Genomic DNA, 19,837 nt, shown 5'->3' on the forward strand with positions numbered 1-19,837 from the left:
GTCTAACAGCAGAACAGGAGAAACCCAATGAAGGACCAGGGGGAGGGGAAGAGGGAAAGAGAGTTGGAGAGAGAGAGGGACACAAAACTTGAGAGACTACTGAATACTGAAAATGAACTGAGGGTTGAAGGGGGAGGGGGGAAAAGAGGTGGTGGTGATGGAGGAGGGCACCTGTGGGGAAGAGCCCTGGGTGTTGTATGGAAACTAATTTGAAAATAAACTAATTAAAAAATTTTTTTTGTCCCTTAAGCCACCCAGTCTGTGGCATTTTGTTATGGCAGACTGCACAGACTAACACACTACCTTAATGTCATAATTGCAAGGAAGAAAAATATGTCTTAAAATATACTAATAAAATATGCCTGCATTACAGTTGTCATGACCTATCACTACATTTTTGTTTTGGTGTGCCTCTCATTTAGAAAAGAGTGAACATGAGAACAAGGTCTTTGTCTTGTTCATCATTGAACCCACAGTAGTGTAGATACTGGTTGGAAAAATAAATGGTAAATAAATGAATTTTAAAGTAATATTAACTCTATGTTATGTTATTTGATTATACCTTTCTCTAGTTTGTCTAAAATAGCAAGATTTTTCCAAAACAAAAATCAGAAAATAATGCATTTCACATGTTTTCTGGTTTGTAGTCATAAGACACAACAAGAATATGCAATTTACTTCTCTAGGGTCCAAAACAGAGCATACTACCACCACCTGTGATATTGAAATGAGGAAGGAGCAAGAGGAAAAAGAGCAAAAGGAAAGCATGAATGTTTCGTGAGCAAACAGGGAAGCTATTCCAATTTAAAATTATTTTTGTTAATGTATAATATGCTAGATAGCATGGAAATAAGACAAAAATACACCATTCCTTGCTATTTTGGAGGGAAGAGCAGTTACATTTTCTCTTAGAGTTGTCAAATGTGTTCTTCTTGTATTACGCGGATCCATAATAGCCAGCTAGAAACTGTGGGCTGACAATTCTATTGATAGACTTGAACAACACACTGCAGTCTGTCAAGTTTCACATTTACATCTTAGACTCTAATCTGCTTTTCTCTCCTTCATGAAATCAATTCTGTAGCAATTAAATAACCAGCCTACAAGGCATTTTAATAACCCAAGCACTTATCTATATATAGTCCAAAGAGGGAAAGGTAATTAGAAGTGACCTACTAGAGCTGGTGCATGGAGATATGCTAGACAAATCAGTGCTTCATCATTACTTTAAGGAGGTACCACTAAATCTGCTTCATTCTTGATTCAATTCTTCTCAGAGACATGCTGTTGAGTCCTTTTATTTGATTCCTAACAGACTCTAAAATGGTTGTCATTATCTGGGATTTTGTTTCATTTTCTGTGAATTTAAGGCATCACTGAAATAGACTCTGTTTTTAGCTGTGGGATGATATCGTCACATGCACACAGCATTGGATGAAGTAGGCTTTTAAAGATATGAAAAGGCTCAAGGAAAATGACTTTCCAGATTCTCATCCATTTGAGTGTTTTGAGCTGAACCCTGCAGGTTAAGAATTTCTTGTCTAAGTGATTTAAGAAAAAATAACAAGGAATTGCCACAAGATCCAAGGAAATTGTATTATCTTTCGTTTTGAAAATGTAGCCTGCTACCTCAGATCTACAACGTGCATATGGAACAGTTACAGCAGGGTCTGTCTGCAAAGCACACAATTTGGCTGCAAAAGATCCAGTTTTATTCCTGTCTTTGCCTCTTACTAGCTACCAGAAGTCATCAAAATCCTGGAGTCTGAATTTTCTTATTTGTATAATGGTAATAAAAGTATCATCTGTTGATTATGAGAAGTACATTTTCTCCGTTTTAGCAACTGAAATTGAGAATGCATCTTACAATATATGGTTGCTTTCAATAATCCATGTTAGTGTTTGTCAACAACATACTGCTTAGGGCCACTCTGGAGCCCAGAACTAAGAAGGCGAGTACTTGGCAATGACTCTTTTACCACCTTTCCAACCCATCTCCCTGGCTTGCTTTAACCCCCTTCTCTGCTGAAACCAAGTTTGGAAACCTCTGGACTGAGAACTCAGGAACCTAATGTGAGGCAAGCATAGCTTAGGGCAAGACAGATTTCACTCATTTATTACATGGTTCTTCTACCTGTTTGCTATGTTAACACACCTGCTATGGACACTTTAAGTATTAAGTCACATAAAGAATAATTAGCAAACTCATCAGGGGCTAAGAGAAAGAAAATACATTTATAATAAGCATAACATAAAATTATTTCTAGGTACCTAAAAACCATTTTGCCATGGTTAAGTAGAATTGTTGTTTTGCATTCATAGTGGTACATTTTTTGAAGTACATTTGTAAATGGTGGTATGTGCAATTCAATGAAATAGTACTTTAAGCAGGGTTAGATGAAATAAGGTAAGTAAAAGTGCTTTGCAAATGACAAAAGTCGATTCAAATGAAAAATATGATAATAAGACATAGTCAAGAATCAGTTAGAAGATAAGAAAAACCATTCTAGGCTTTTTAAGCACAAAACTATCAAGGTTTCTACAAAATCAGTAGTAGGGCAGAGAAAAAGGCTCTAGATATTGCCTCAGAATGATTCAGAGAACACTAGACTATAAGAAGATCTGCCACCTCTTCCACAGTCAGAAAGTTGGGGGATTGGGAAGTCACTTCTACTAGTGTTGACTCCAAAAACATGCTGTCTTAACTATAATCCAGAGACTAGAGAACTACCACCAGGATTGTTCACTCCAGAACTTACCACATACCAGATAAATAGATGCTCCATACTTTATGCCTGCTTCTCCACAAACACAAAACCTAATGACAGGTCATAGGGTCCTGTGCTAACAGTCACAGAAATGCCCACTGCCTCTATGACCATGACCAGTGGCAAAATAACAACAACAACAACAACAAAAACAGATGAAGCAACTGAAAGGCAACCTCAGATTTACTTTCTCCCTTTTTCTCCCTTTGTGTTTTATGACAGTGCACTTAACTAACCAAACCAAAATCACACTCAGATCCTTGGCTTGGAGAAGGCTTAAATGTAGTTTCTGGTTTTACAGCATCAGAATATGAACAGGCACATTAGGATTATGGAGGAATAAATATAAAGAGACAATTCAGAGAATTTAGGGAATATAAGAAGACCACATCTCCCTCCTACCTTAAAATGAGAAAAACTATACAATAATAGTTTTCTTTAAAATTCATCCAAGATCTCAGATGTAAAATCTAGCCCATTGCCTCTTTTCTGTGACCTACAAGCTGAGGATAGGTTTCACATTTTAAAGGATGGGAAAAAATAAGAAGACTATGTAATAGACTGTATGTGACCACAAGGCCATACACAAGAAAATTTTGCTGACCCCCAATCTGGAGTTTGGCATCTGAGATTTCCTTGATTTGTGTCCCACTGACTTTCTGGCCTCATCTGTATTACCCAATATCCAGCCATAGCTAACTACTTAAAGTTACACCAAAACAGTTTTGCTTTTAATATACCCACAGCTTTCAACATGCCATTTATTTTGCCTTTCATGACATGATCAGATGTTTATTCAGAAAATTAACTCTGGATACAGGTCCATGGATGGGTTTTGATAGGTTGTGGGGATAAAAGTGAGATCACAACAGGATTTAGGAAAAAGGCTAATGGTTCAAGAGAATGGTAACAAATGTCTTAAAAAAGTACAGAGGGTGGTGTCATTTGGAAAAATTGGAAGGTGATGGTCTAAGTTTGAAATGCTATAAAAGAATTCCATAAACTACATGGCTTAAATAACAAATATTTATTTCTCACAGTTCTAGAAGATAAAAGTTCAAGATCAGGCTGTTAGCATGCCTGGGTTCGTGGTGAGTGGCCTCCTCTTGGTTCACAGAACTGTGACCTCAACATTGTGGAAAGAGAAAGCTCTGATCCCTTCATCACCTTATTAGTTCACAAATCCCATCCTGGGGGTTCACCCTCATGACCTCATCTAAACCTAATTACCCTCCCCGCCAATACCATTACACAGAGGATTAGATCTTTAACATATTAACTTGGGGGATAAAAACGCTCAGTCTACAGCAGATATGAAAGCATATTTATTAGTTGTGGGGACCAAGAAAGAGTCTAGGAAGCCAACAAAGCTTGGGAATGAAGTAAGGGTATGTGTGGTGCTACTTTCATTCACAATAAAGCAGTTGTGGGAAGATGACAATGGGTTCAGCTCCCTACCTGTTGCACTTCTAGTTTCTGTGTAAAGCATTCACATGTAAACATCTTGTAGGCAACTAGAAATAATATTCTGAAATTGAGGTGAAAAGTCTATATTGAAGATAGAGTTTTAAAATATTGAGTTGGCACTATGAATATAGACAAGATCATTGTGGTCAAGGTTAGAACCCAAGGAACACTAACCTACTTGGGGCAAAAGATGTAAAGCTGCCAACGAAAGTGACTAAGAAGTGATCAGAATAGGAAATAAACAGAACAAAATGGTTTCAACATAAATGACAAGAAAAGAGTGTCTTGGTGCCAAGTGCTGAAGCAGAAAAATCAAGACCAAGGAATTGTTGAGAATTGTTATTGTGTTGGCCATTAGACAGTATCAACAGAATATCACCATTTTCCTCCCAGGGTCTGGGATGTAGGGAAGTACATAAAAAAAGTACAGGCACACCAGAGAACTATACTACAATTGTTAAAAGCTATAGATTCAGACAGTATTGGCTTTAAATACTGGATCATCTCCTTATCTTATTATGTGACCTAATTAACTTTTCTAGATAGCCGTTTTCCCATATTTAAAATGTAAACTACACTAATTACATATGACTCTTATGAGATGTTCATAAAATAATAGATGTACCTGGGTGGTTCATTCAGGTGGGCATCTGACTCTTGATTTCAACTTGGATCATGATCTTGTGGTTGGCGAGTCTGGGCCCCATGTCAGGCTCTGTGCCAACAGTGAGGAGCCTGCTTGGAATACTCTCTCTCTGCCCTGCCCCTCTTGCTTTCTCTCTTTCTCTCTCTTCTCTCTCTCTCTCTCTCTCTCTCTCTCTCTCTCTCACTCACTCAAAATAAACTAAGAAAATAGATATTAAAGTGCTTAATACAAATCAAATATTTAATAATCAATATAAATAATAATTGATCAGTAAATATCGAAATTGTAGGTTTATAAGAAGTCAGATTGGATGTTTGTAGAAATAGAGCTTATAATTGATCAAGTAGACTCCTAAAAGAGAAAAGGATAAAATCAAAAACACAGATGACAAATCAGAATCAAATTTTAAAGGGTTCAGTGTATAAGTGTGTATATGAGAGAGATATGGAGTGGGAGTAGAGTAGAAAGAGGAAAGAGATAATGGAAAATGAGGGAGTTCCCTTCTGGTTAAAAAAATTACTGAGAAAGCCAGTTTAAAGCTTCCCAGGGGACCCATTTATATGAGGTATTAAAATGTCACTGGGAAAAAATTATTTTTACCTGAACTTCTCTCAAAGAGATACTGCAATATTATATAGGAAGAAAGCAAATTTGCCTTCCTCAGGCAGGGAAAAGTAAGACATGCTTCTATTGGCCAGCAAGTCTCAAGCTCAAGTATTAGCAAAAGAGAGGGTCCGTATTACTTTCTAAGAAGTGAGGCTCCGATGGCCTGCAGAGCTGCTGCTCTGCCAAATGGGCTGTGCAAGTCTGGGGCCAGAGTGGAAGTCCATGGAAGAGCAGAAGAAAAGCTGAGCTGGCGCCCACCCCTCCTTCCTCTTGAACCATTAGCTGAACAGCACTGGTCTGAAAGGCTCTAAGCTACCAGCCTGCGTGGGATGCTCCCAACTTGGCATCCACTAGAAATGGAAATTTTCTGGATAAGATCCAAGTGGTGGGAAGTAGCTTAGGGTTATTGGAGAGTGGTGGGAGTAATGGGAGGTTCTGGGGGAAATGTGAAACAGGCAGGGAAGAGAGAAACTGTACGGGGGCTGATAACAGTATGAGAAAGGGGACAGATCAAGTGGCCAGAGTTCTCTATGAGGTCATCCATACTTTTTTACCTTCTCTTTAATGTCATGCATTTTGCCAATTCTTGCTACTTTATTTGAAACTCTGCCTTCTTTCTCTCTTTCTTTCCCTTTTTTACCACTCCACCGTATCACTGGCCTTTATCTTAGCTTACTGTCCACCTAGGTGCACTGCCTTGCTGAGCTCTGCAGGTGAACACCAGCTCATTTGATCTTACTGGCAGGATATGATACTTTCCTTTGCAGTGAGGGGAATGAATGACAAACAAATTCCAATTTCAATGACCTAAAAATGGAGTCTAGAGTATTTACATATGCCTTCTTCTTCACACATATATAGTTTTGCCCTCATATTTTGCTCTATAGAACTACCCTCAGTCCCTCCTCAAAGACTATACCTTATTGAAGTCCCTTCCATCCATCCAGTACAAAAAGAATCAAGCAGTTTGTGTTAAATACATATACTCAAGCCAGAGAATTAACTTCAAAATAAGACATTTGCTAGAAATAATGACTGTTGCAGTTAATGAACTGTAATGTGGTTTGGTCTGTCAACTCTTCCCAGCTGGTTGATACTCCCTTAGGAAATGCCCTGTGCCTCAGTCATTACTGACTAATTACTCCAGCTTTCCTGCATGCTTCTGGGTTTCTATAACATCACACCTCCAACAGCTATGTTTGGTTATCCACTAATCAAATGCTGTTGCCTTATTTCAGATCCTTCTAGACTAATATTGATTGACGCTCTAGTTTACTTTCACACAATTACCAAAAAATGTTTTAAAGAGATAAAAATATACCATAAAGTGCAACTTCCAACTTCCAAATGAAAGCTTTCTTTCTGAGATAACTACCTATGAGTCCTGAGATACTCAGCAACTTAACTAACACACTGGACATGAAGCCTGCTTAAGATTTTTACTCTCCCTCTCTCTCTCTCTGCCCCTCACTCACTCATTCTTTCTCTCTCCCTCTGTAATAAAAAATAAAATAAAATAAGGATAATAATAACAGCTGCTATCACAGGGATCTTGTAAGAATTAAAAGACAATGCAGAGAAAACATACAGGTTAATTCATGATAGATAATAAATATAAATAAACAAACTGGTATTTACTATTTTCTTTGCTGCAAAAGCAGAGGGAACATAGCATGGATATAGAAAATCTTGCACTGCTTGCATGCTCACCTGAATCCCAATATTTTGGGCCCTTTCTCCTAAAACAAATCCAGAAATGACATATACAATGCTCACGGCTTCTTAGTTCCAAGGAGGAATATAAGGAGGAAGGGGCAAGAAACAGAACAGATTTCTTTTCTCACACAATCAGTTTTTGAACATAAAATTGCTTAGCCAGCTGTGTATTTTATGTCCTCTGTTATAATAATAATACTAGAAAAGATGACTAATTCCATTTGAGTATGGAATTTAAAAACTTGGTTTTATGTATTATCCCATATTATTTTCCAAAAGGCATTGAGAAATAAGTAGGTAAGATATTATTGCCCCACTTAACAGAAAAAGGAATGAGAAACCAATACTTGACATACCTAAGCTCAGAAAGCATGATTAATCCCTGGTCAGTGCTGTCCTATGATCTCATACTCATTTCCATTCCACGGTGTCCACAAGCCACCCAGCAGAGCTTCCCAAACAAGCACGGCAATAGGAACTCCCTGAAACCCCAGCCCCATGTGCATGATAAAAATGCATTGAATGTGAAGAAAGGAAACAGAGTGAGGATTACAAAATTGTATACTTCCCCAAATTATTGCCATTTTCTTTTCATCAGTAGCCCTCAAACATGGCGACTGAAAGTGGTGAGTGACCTGAATGAAAAATCATTAGGTAGAGGTTCTGATATGCTTTCAGACACATATTTGTCCCCTCAAGACTAACGAAATAAAACTGCCTGGTGATGAGTTTAAGGCCACAAGCCCAGTGGGAAGAGTGAGAGCGTGGATCCCACCTGGCTGGAAGTCTGTACTGGCTCAAGACAGAGCTTTCTACCAGATGGGTACCACCAAGGTGGCCACGGCCCCATGGCAATGCAGCCTTGGGAACAGCAGTGCCCTTCAGAGCAGAAGAACTGTCATCTCTGCTGACACTTCCTGTGTCCCACTCCTGTCTGTCTCTCATGACAACAACCTGACCTCCCTGAGATCCGGGAAAAGAAATAATAGCCTACGAACTGAAAAGGCTCAAACATTCCTCATCTAATATGATCTGTTATGTGAACCATTATAAGTCAGTGGCTTGAGCATTTTTTAAATTTTCAACATCTTATTACACCCTTTAACAGGGTTCTTTTGTGGATAAAAATGATTCAGTGCTTTTAAGTATAAGATCCTTGCTGCTTATAAGTGCCAGTTGCTGCTTATAAGTGCCAGCTGGAATCTCACAAGTGTAGTAAGTTATAAATTGAAAGTAATAGACTTTTGATGGAACTGTAGAATTGTATATATTCTTTAAAATCATAGGAACAAAAATATAGAGCTCTCAGTGTTATATATAAAATCACAATAATTTACCCTTAGGCTATCATTTCAGTATTTTTAAACCAATGCATTAAAGGAAAACACATTATGAAATTTTTATATGTTAATAACTTAAAATAGTGGCATTATTCATTTCATTGAACTGCTTGAATATAGCCTTTCATTTAGAATTTACTCCATATCTAAGTATCAGGTAGGGTCACAAAAGAATTATTTAATAGCAAGAGCCTTTATTCTCACTTTAATTTCTATATGGAACTCTTGATGACTTGAAAGGAATTGCAGTTGAAATGGGAAAATGCAGTTTGATCCCAATAATGGCAGGACAGTTGTGTAGCATGAAATCTCAAACAGTAAAAAGCATATAATTTACTACTGTAAATATTTGGAAATCGTGATCTAACTTATTTGCTTTATAAAGGAAAGGACCTTGGGAAGATGTGCCGTCAGGAAGATTTCTGTATTACTTATTAAAATGATTTCATAGTTAGCCTTGCCATGCTAAACATGCCCTTCACTGAGAAATACCAGCCCAGGAACAAACTCATTTCCGATAAAGCTGATGCAGCTGTTTGATGCACAGAGGCACTCATAAGGATTCCAGAAGCAGTACTTGTGTTTATTCAGTATGCTGGCAGAAAGGATCTTTCATTTAGATGCTCAGATCATATAATGAGATTTACCAAAAAGCAACGGTGGCACCAGAAGCTGTCAAGATAAAAACAAAGGGAGGGGATTTCATTTTACATCAAGGCAAGCCATCATCTCCCTGCCTTGGGCCCATAAACAGACTAGTCATGCCCAAGAGCATAAGAATTTTGATGATGGGTCAGTCTTGTGGCCCACAGAACTCACCCTTTGCATACCGATATGATAATAATGTACCAATAGATTACGTGAGAACACAGTTTATTTCTATATCATTAAGAGAAAAATATTTTTGTCTTAATTTTATTTTTTTATAGTTTATTGTCAAGTTGGTTTCCATATAAGAGAAAACAATTTTGTGTTCACCACTCCAACAGTGGTTATTCAACTGAGAAAGGGAGTTTTTTGGGAGGGAGGGGGGTTTAGTCAAAGCATAGGCATAAGAATGCTGTCAAGAATATGTGGTCTGATCCACAAAGTGCAGTCACAAAAATAAGCCATGGTTGTTCTGGATTTGGGTCCGATTCAAGTGAATTGAACATCTCTCCAGGGGTTGAAAGTTAGTATCTGTGCCTAATTTTGCTTTTAAATCAAAGGCTTCCAGTTCCCCCAGATAATGTTGTATGTTGCATAGAATTTATTTTCAGGGCTTAAATGAAGAAATGAGCATCTCTCAAAGAAGTGAATCTTTTCTCTCTGTGGCAGTGGGCTACAAACTGAAAGGAGGTCTCAAGAATCACCTTTCCTGGCCCGTACACAGAACTGAGAGAAGCAGATGTCCACTGTGGGCCAACTTTTGTGAACCCAGCCCCGCTTATTCCTAATCCATACCAGAAGCTTTCGAAACAAAGAGTGAGAAGCTTTCTCAATGGAAGACTGTGTCCTGACTGGCAGAAAGCATGTGGCAAAGTCAGAGTAGATGCTCCATCTTACCTGTTCTCAAAAGGAGTTACTCATCATTTATGAGACGTGCTAATTAACTTCCTACTCAGAAATGTAAGAAATGAGCCAGAACTGCAAAAATGTATAAAAGACACAAAGCATATTGTTTGGAGGACATTCAAAGACATTAACCTTTACAAAAAGAAAAAAAAAGAAGAAGGAAAGGAAAGAAAACTTCCTCACTTGTAAAGTCCTAGAAAATGGCTATAGAAATTTACTATGGAAAGTCAGTTACTTTGAAAAAAAGAGTCCTTTCTCAAATCAGTCTAAATACCATCTCTCTGAGACCAATTTTTACTTCATTTTTACCATGACTGGGACCATGACTTTGATTCCGGCTGTGAACATTTTGCTTAAAATCTAATGCAGTGGATGTGAAGGGGCACAACAGTACAGGATTGGCACTAAGGCTGAAAGCCTTGAACAAAAGCTCTGGACCCATGCAGGGGGACAAAGTCCTAATTGGCCAATTATGTGAGGAATCCTTCAAAGTAATAAAGAGGAAGAGAGGAAGGATGGAAAAGCAAGAGAGAGAGGGCAACTCAAAAGAGCAATATCCTCAAATCTATAAATACTAGAGGAAGTAGGAACTAAATCAAAAGGAAAAGTAATTTTAATTCAAAAACTTTATACTAAAGAGTTGGGTTCAACAATTCCCTTTATTCGGCTTAGTCATCCTCAGGCCTTTCTTACCTGGAGCTGCTCAGAGATTGAAGCCCTAATACCTCAGGGTATATTAACAAGTGGATTCACCTTTCTCCTCAGAATCCAGAATTCCAGTGAGATACCATAGGGTGAAGAACTAAGAAAATAGGAACTCAAGTAATTTTCTTTTCTTGTGGTTCAAATGATGAACCCCATCTAAATCAATAATTCCTCTAACAGTCTTTCTAAAACATTTGAACTTTCTCTCCCCTCTGCCTGCCTCCCTCATCTCTATTACAATGAATCTCAACTAAACACACTACACTTCGCTTCAACCCCAGATCCTCTTTATCCCTACTTCTCCTCCCCTCTAAGGTTTCATCTTCCCAGAAGCCTTTCCTGACCTCTCCAAGGCTGTTTTTGCTGTGTTCCTCCATCTCCCAAAGTATATGGGGTGCTTACTTCTATTTTTAACACTCACCATTGCATTGGAATCCACTGTGGATTGTCCCTTCTCCCTCTTACTTTACTTCAGGAAGAGTATCTGAGTTTTTTAAATTCCCAAGGCCTGGCTTCATCTCTAAAATAAGAAGTACTCTAAGTGCATACTGTTTGATTTAAAAATTTTTATAATACCATCCTAAAAATACGTTAAGATAAGCAGAAGCCACAATATTTTTTAATATTTAATGATCTTTACATCTGTCAGAATGGCTGTCAAATAAAATAAATATTTTTAAGAAAGAATGGCTGTCAAGCCCTATTGTATAGAATCTCAGGATTGATTACATAAATTTATGGTCAACAGCATACACACACAAAAAATATATATATATTAAAGACCTAAATGTAAAACCTAAAGCCATGAAACTCCTATATATAAGCAGTAATCTCTTGGACATTAGCCTTAGCAACATTTTTCTGGATATGTCTCCTTGGGCAAGGGAAAAAAAAGCAAAAATAAATAATTGGGACTACATCAAACTGAAAAGCTTTTGCACAGCAAAGGAAACCATCACCAAAATGAAAAGGCAACCTACTGAATGACAGATATCCAATAAGAAGTTAATATCCAAAATATGTAAACTCATACAACTCAACACCCAAAAAAAACAAACAATCCAATGAAAAAATGGGTAGAGGGCCTGAATAGACATTTTCCCAAAGAAGACATACAGATAGCCAACAGACACATGAAAAGATGCTCAATACCACTAATCGTCAAAGAAATGCAAATCCAAACCACAATGAGATGTCAGTTTACACCAGTCAGAATGACTAGTATCAAAAAGACAAGAAACTGTTAGCAAGGCAGTGGAGAAAAGAGAACCCTCATTCATTGCTGGTGGAAGTGTAAACTGGTACAGCCACTATGGAAAGGAGAATAGAGATTCCTTAAAAAATTAAAAATAGAAATACCATATTATCTAATGATTCCACTTCTGGGCATTTAACCCAAAGAACCCCCAAAAAACACTAATTCAAAAAGATATATGCACCCCTGTTTATTGCAGCACAATTTACAACAGCCAAGATATGGAAGCAACCTAAATGTCCATTGATAGATGAAAGGGTAAAAAGATGTAATAAACACACACACACACACACACACACACACACACCCGCACACACGCGCAGGAATATTGCTGAACCATAAAAAATGATACCATATCTGTGACAACATGGATGGACCTAGAGAGTAATACACTAAGTGAAATAAGTCAGAGAAAGAGAAATACCATATGCTTTCAATTATATGGGGAATCTATAAAATGAAATAAACAAATAAACAACAACAGCAACAAAATAAGATAAACAGACACAAATACAGAGAACTAATTAGTGGATGCCAGAGGGGAGGGAAGTGTGGGGATGGGCACCAAACTTCTAGTTACAAAACAAATAAGCCACAGAGAGGAAAGGTACAACATAGGGAATATAGTCCATAATATTGTAATAACTTTGTATAATGACAGATGGTAACTACATTTATCATGCAAAGCACTTGTCATATATATTATTATCAAATCACTATGTAGTACACCTGAAACCAATATGACATCACATTTCAACTATACTTCTATTTGCAAAAAGAATTATGGTCACCTTCTACATATATTTGTTCAGTACATATTGAATGAATAAATGACCAAGCAAAAGCAAATGAGTGAATGAAATATATAGAAGATATAAAAAAATAGTATATTGGATTCTACATATTTCAAACCCTTTCTAGAAAAAATTGAGAATATAAACATCTTTGCTTCATATTTCTATAGTTTTATTGCTTTGTAATTTTTAATTACAGATTTGCAATTTGTAATTTTTATAAACATTTCTAAGACTTTAGGCCTCTTAATATCTTGGACCATGTTATAGATTATTTAATATCCTTAGAATTCTAAGCAACAATGATTGTCACATAACAGGTGTTTGATAAATTCATTAAAAGCAGCATTAAATGAAGTGAATATAAATTTTCTCTTAGAAATGATACATTGAAAAGCTTTCATATCAAGAGTATTTTATGTCAAATATATCTTCAAATAATAGTTGATATTTTGATCATCACAATTCATAACACATCAGGAAATACAATATGTTAATTAAAATATGGAATTTTAAAATTATGTTTTTAATGCATTGCACTTTTAAGAACTCTTGTTATCTTTTTTAAATAAAAGAAAAATTGACAGGAAAAATAATAAGGCAAAATGGCTTTTAGGGTGCAACATTTCAAATACTGGGTTAAAGAATTTTGTCTTAATTTCAAAGGAAATAGGGGAGCTTTTCTCAAAGGCTTTTCAACAAGTTTTGTGTAAAATATGTGCTTACATTTGAGAGACTCAGAAGAGTACATAAGACACCAACATTTCACTTAAAATCCATAAGGACATTTGTTGGCTCTACAGAAATCATGTCACAGCTTAGTCATTGGGAACACGGATGTAGAATCAGGCCATCTAAGCTCAGGTCCTAGCAAATCCACTTACTGGCTAGATAAGAGAAGTCACTAAATCATTCGGTGTCTTTGGAGTTTCCCCATCTCTAAAATGGAAATAATTTTTAAAAACCTGTCTCATGAGAGTATTGGGAGAATTAACCGTAATAATACATGTAAAACACTTACCAGTGACTAGCACATAATAAATATATGTAAATTCTACTAATTAATATCGCCATAGGAATGGGATATTTGAGAACTATTTTTATATGAAATAGAAGATTAGAAACAGAGGAAATGAAGATTTTGTCGTAGGAGGTTCACTGTTACTTTTCCCCCAAATGTTCATTTCTCACTTCCTGTCCCCTGAAAGTCTGTCTTTTCCACGAGCCAGGAGAACTTGAGGAAATAAAAATTGGAATGGAAGGCTTACTTAATGAAATTCCCTGGAAAAACTACTTATAAGCATTCAGAAAGAGAAAAATGATGGAAAAGCAAAAAGAAAACGAAACAAAAATCAAAATGGAAGAGCTGCCCAGAGGACAGAAAGGTTCTGCATATAAAAGAAATCCATCAAAGTCCCCTGAACTCCCATCTCTGAACCCTCCCCGCATGTGCTCTCAGGGCCAGCATCCATGCGAAGAGCTTCCATCTGGAAGTGTGTGCTTCACAACCCAGCATTAAGACCAGATGGCCCAGCATGGAGACTTCATTTCTGAGTGCAAATGATTTCGTACATCAGAGGATGAACCTTCTGAGTAAGCATGGCTTCCTAACAGGATTACATGGACCAAAGTCTCTGACCCAACCACAGGTCAAAAAAAAAGTCTTCAGAGAGCCACTGCTTCACTGCACCCACTGCACACATGGTCTCCTTCGCAGAACAAACTAGAGAACATTAGAGATGACAGCTCTGGATTAAGAAGAAGTAGCCAGGAAGTGAGACGCACACATAGGAATGGTGATGGCATAGTTTCTGACTCCACACTGCAAAGCCTGGGTAAAAGAATAATTCACTAAGAAAACATTTACTCAGAGTTCACTCATACGGCACACAGGCTATCCTAGGTGGTGTGCAGAGGCAAACAGACAACCTCTGCTTTCACTGCACCTCTATTCTAGATGAAGGAAGAAACAGTCTCAAGTCCCATAAGTAAATAGGAAATAAATATCATGTGGGGAGGTATCGGAAGGTTATGGGAAAATGCAAAATAGTATAGCCACTTGGGAAAACAGTCTGATGATTTCTTACAAAGCTAAATACACTCTTAATACAATCAAGCACTTGTGTTCCTTGATATTTACCCAAAGGAGTTGGAACTTTATGTCTACACAAAAAACATGGTTTTAGCAGATTTACTCATAATTGCCAAACTTTTGAAGCAATCAGTATGTCCTTTAGTAGGTGAATGGGTAGGATAAATAAACCGTGGTACATCCAGATAGTGGAATATTATCAGCATCAAAAAGAAATGAGTTATCAAGCCATGAAAAGACATGGAGGGACCTTAAATGCATATTACTGAGTGAAAGATGACAATGTGAAAAGGCTACAGACTGTATGATTCCAACTAGAGGACAGGCTAGAAAAGGCAAAACTATGAAAACAAAAAAATCAGTGGTTGCTAGGGATTGGAGAGGAAGGAGGAATAAACAGATGGAACACAGAGGATTTTAGGGCTGTGAAAATACTGTATGGTACTCTAATGGTGGACATGTTAGTATACATTGGCTCAAACCAACAGAATGGACCCACCACGAGTGACTCCCAATGTGAACTATGGATTTGGGGTGATTATAATGATTCAGCGTAGGTTCATCAGTCATAACAAGTGTACCACTCTGGTGGGAGATACTGATAATGAGGGAGGTGATGCCAATGTGGGGGGAGGGGGCATATGGGAAATCTGTCTTTCCTTTTAATTTTGTGGTGAATATAAAACGGCTGTAGAAAAGAATTTGTCTTTAAAAACAATAAGGGGGAAATGTAAGTGTGGGAATCATGAATGCATCCTCAGAAGTCAGTGTTTAGAACTGAGACCACCTGGTGGGATAATAAAAATACAGCAAAGAAAGCATTTCAGGAAAGAGGAAAATAAATCAGACAAGTGTGCACATCAAAGATGAGCAAAAATTTGCAAGAAGGGTGGATCATATATTCTTTATGTTTGAGCCAAAGTGCTGCCCAGGCACATAGCAACCCTAAGTCCATGTTTACTAGATGAATTAATTTGTTAATTTCACAAACCAAATACAAATCATAAATTTCTTCAAGATCCTCCTGACCATCAAACACTTAAAAGTTTTGAATAAAGTTTTAATTAATGGTAGCTGGAACACATTTTGGGCATCTCAAATCTATGGCCCCACCTCCCCATAAAAGCACAAATGTTTAGATTTCCAAAAGCTTTGAGATCCAAGTCAGGGCACCTCCTATCTTCTTTAATATTGTGTTCACTATATTCTGTGCCTTGGGTTTTTTAAAAATAATTGTAATAATCAAACTGAATGACTTTTTACTATATACTATGCACTCTGATATGCACTTTATAAGGATTTTTTCAATCTCTCCCCTAAGCACAAGTTTGATATTACTTTTATCCACTTTTTTACAGATAAGACTATTGAAATACAGAGAGAATAGGAATTTATGCAAGACCAAAAAGCTGGTAAAAAATGTAGCTGCCATTCTAACCCAGGGAATCGAGTTCCAGAAATACTACTGAAGGCAGTATTTAAAAACGTTAGTCAGGAAGACATCTGAGGGAACCTAGTGCCTACAAAATAAATAAAAGTATAGCTCAATATATCAACTCTTCAAAAAGCTTTGCCCCTGACTATAATGGAAGTGTGTTAGTAAGTGGAATATAGTGAGTGTGTTTAATAACTAGCTATAAATACTCTCTATACCCTAGACTGAAGTGATACTGTGCAGACATTAGAAACTTGCTTAGCTAAGAAAGAAAATGTCTTAATTTATACAGCTGTTTTTAAAGAATTAAAGGGAACAGAAGCAGATTCGAAGCAACATTATTACTTGAGGTGCCGCTGGCAGGCAGGTAAACACTGGCACAGGAGCCAAGTCAAAGCAGGTCAAGTGCTCTCGGGGCTGGCCTTCTGCCTCCATTATCGGAGCCATCAGTAAGCCCAGCACACACCTGGTGAAGGAACACTGTGTCACTAACAGGCAGGTATAAATCCAAGAAGAAAGGAACAGGGCATACACACTGCACGAACTCTGGTTGCCCCGAAACTTCTCAAATGAATGCCTGTAAATGGGAACTGAACTAGCGCATTCAGGAAACCAGATCAATGGGAGATAAACTGTAAAGTCTCTTTCTGTATCTTGACCGGCTGTGACACGAGAAACCAGCACAGGCAATGTTTTCTTAACAACAGAACTGACCTGCCCCAGGGACACATCTCAGGGAAATGTGCCATTTGAACCACTATGTTCTGTCTTACTTAAAATATGTTTCCAGCATCCCCTTTACATTTTTTCTCATGTAAATAATAAAGCCCAGGGGAACTGTGTAGGCAAAGGCCACCTGTAACCACTAAGCCTGCCTCCCTTTCACTGTTAAACATAATAGGACTTAGCACTTCATAGTAGACAACACACTTTCACATGTATTAGGATGGTTAATCCTCCCGATGACCTTGTAGGTTATTTCTAGTCCCTCTTTATAGAAAAAGGCACTGAGTGCCAAGATCATGTAACTTTGGACCAGAACTCAGCTCAGGGCTTCCACCTGCCAAAGAGGAACCCTCTACCTTATGGTTAACCCTGGTCACGTCAAATCACACGATCACCATTTAAAAATTAGATCCAGATTTTTGTCACCGTGAGAAAATCAGCTGATTAAATCGTTCTTCTCTCCACAAGATGAGGCCATATGGGAGCCTCAGAGAAGCAAGTTAGGAAGGTAAGAGAAGAGAAAGATTGGAGATAAAACTTGACAAACGTACAAGCCACAAGGCAGAGAAAGAGACAAATTGAGACCTAAGAAAAACTGGAACAAACCTTCTCAACATGAATTTGATTTGGCATGGGGCCTCTGACCCTTTCAGATTCAATCTCTTAAGGTTCTCTTTATATTTTTCCATTTTACTGCCTGCTCACTACTCCAGACCTGAGTGAGTCCCTGGTGCTTGATTTTAGTGATTTACCTAAAACTGGCAATGAAAGGTGTTTATGTGCCATGTCGCTTGGAATATAAGGAACAGCTGATTATTAGAATTACCAGCGAAGAGAATCCTGATTGCTAGGGCAGTAAGCCGAGGAGTCCCTGTAGAGAGGTGCCATTTGCAACCAGGCCAGCGGAGCACAATTTGAGGAGGGAGAGGATTGCCATAAACCTCTTGAGAATAATAGCAGTGGCTTTGAGTTGTCAGTGAAAAATCAGAAGTGATTTTACTGTGATAAAACAACTCAGAATTGAAATAAACCTGCACAAGTTCAAAGTCACATCCACGAAATAGAATCAGACCATACTGCATTTACTTACCCAGAGAGAGTGCTAATGAATATACAACTGGACTTTTATGGTTTAAAATTCTATCAGGACTTTGAAAATGGTAGCAAAATGTCTACTGAATCCCAGACAAACATCTGAGGTGAGGCAGGGTGAGGGGGAGGCCATGATTAACTCTTTAGTAAGTATAGAATTGTACCTGAGGTCATGCTGAGTGTTAAACAATAAATTCATGTTCATAGGAAAATGTGGCAAAGTTAGCACTGGGTGGATGAAATTAGGAAACTTTTTTTGAGGTTTTAAGAAGGTTCTATTTTTTTCATTTTAATTCTAGCATAATTAGCATACAGTATTATATTAGTTTCTGGTGTAGAATGTAACGATTCAATAATTTAGGGACTTTTTAAAAAGGGATGTATATGTCTGAATATTATCATCAGAGGCTAAATACTTATATCAATAAGATTTTAAATCTTTTTAAAAATCATAAAGTGATATTTGAACTGATATTTCTATTCAGTATTTCCAAATTTTTTTATTCGAGAATAAGCTGTGGCAACATAAAGAATACTTATAAACATACAACAGTTCTTTCCTGAAAATGCAAGGTTCCTAATATTTTTGAAAATTTTTCATCAGAAAATAACAAACTACTAGAGAAATGAAGGAGTCAGGACTCCTTTGTTTACCCATCGATAGGCTCATCTCCAATAGTTGGTCGAAATCCAGCCTGCACTGTTGTTGCCTTCCCTCAATGACTTCTGGAAACCCTGACCTTGGCGTCCATCTAGGCAAAGGGCTAGTGGGATAATGTACATGTGGCTTGGTGCTTGAAAAATGTGTTGACCAGTAGATCAAATTATCTTTTTAACTTTAACCTCAAGAAAATAAAATTAAGATTATATATAACTAGAGGCTTCTGGATTTAGGCTGAAACATTGCTTAGTCATTGAGATAGTTTTTTTATGCCAAACCCACTTGTCAGTATGACATTCTGATCTTTGATCTGATTACAGATGTTCGGAAAAACCAAACTATGTTATGATTCCTTTTGCCCTTATTGTTTTGTTTGTCCCCTAATAATATTAAACTACCTTTCTCATTTGTGATGATGATTATTGACATCAACATGATTTTTAATGGTTTCAAAGCTTCAAGTGTGTAAGGATCATAATACATGTGCTTTTTAAGTGTTTATTGAGCCCCGTCCCCTGTGCAGAAGACCCAGTTAAACAAATACTAGTTGCATAGTGATCAGAGCATGAAAAACCCTTCCATTCTCCCCTTTTACCCTTGTGGCAACCCCAAAAGTTAGGTAGGGCAGTATTGTCAGTGACATTTTTCAGGGTAGAAAAGTAAAAAGAGATTCAGTGATTTGTCCAATGTCACAGAGCCTAAAATAACAGAATGAGGATCCAAATCTGAGTCATCAAAGTATTGTCCCTTTTGTCTCTGGAAGTTTCACTGTTAAATAAATTTTTAGGATTCTAAGTGATTGAATCCTAAGGATTCTAGGAATTCAAGGTTTTAGTGTTTTCACATCAAAAATGTTTTGATTATATATTTTACAGCAATGTTCTCACTTATTGATGGTTCACTTAGTACTCCGTAGGCCTTTTGTGCAGCTGTTTGACAACATTGTTTAATCACATTCCCTGAGCTGTCAAACATCCTGC

The 19,837-nt window shown here is 37.4% G+C and overlaps 1 long non-coding RNA gene across 1 annotated transcript in view; it reads right to left on the reverse strand.

Annotated features, from left to right (window-relative positions):
* LOC115297081 overlaps window positions 1–19,837 on the reverse strand; it is a 142,634-nt gene that overhangs the window by 73,389 nt on the left and 49,408 nt on the right. The gene's annotated exons all lie outside the window — the stretch shown is intronic.

Source organism: Suricata suricatta, chromosome 7 (genome assembly GCF_006229205.1).
Source record: "Suricata suricatta isolate VVHF042 chromosome 7, meerkat_22Aug2017_6uvM2_HiC, whole genome shotgun sequence".
NCBI classification, from domain to species: domain Eukaryota; kingdom Metazoa; phylum Chordata; class Mammalia; order Carnivora; family Herpestidae; genus Suricata; species Suricata suricatta.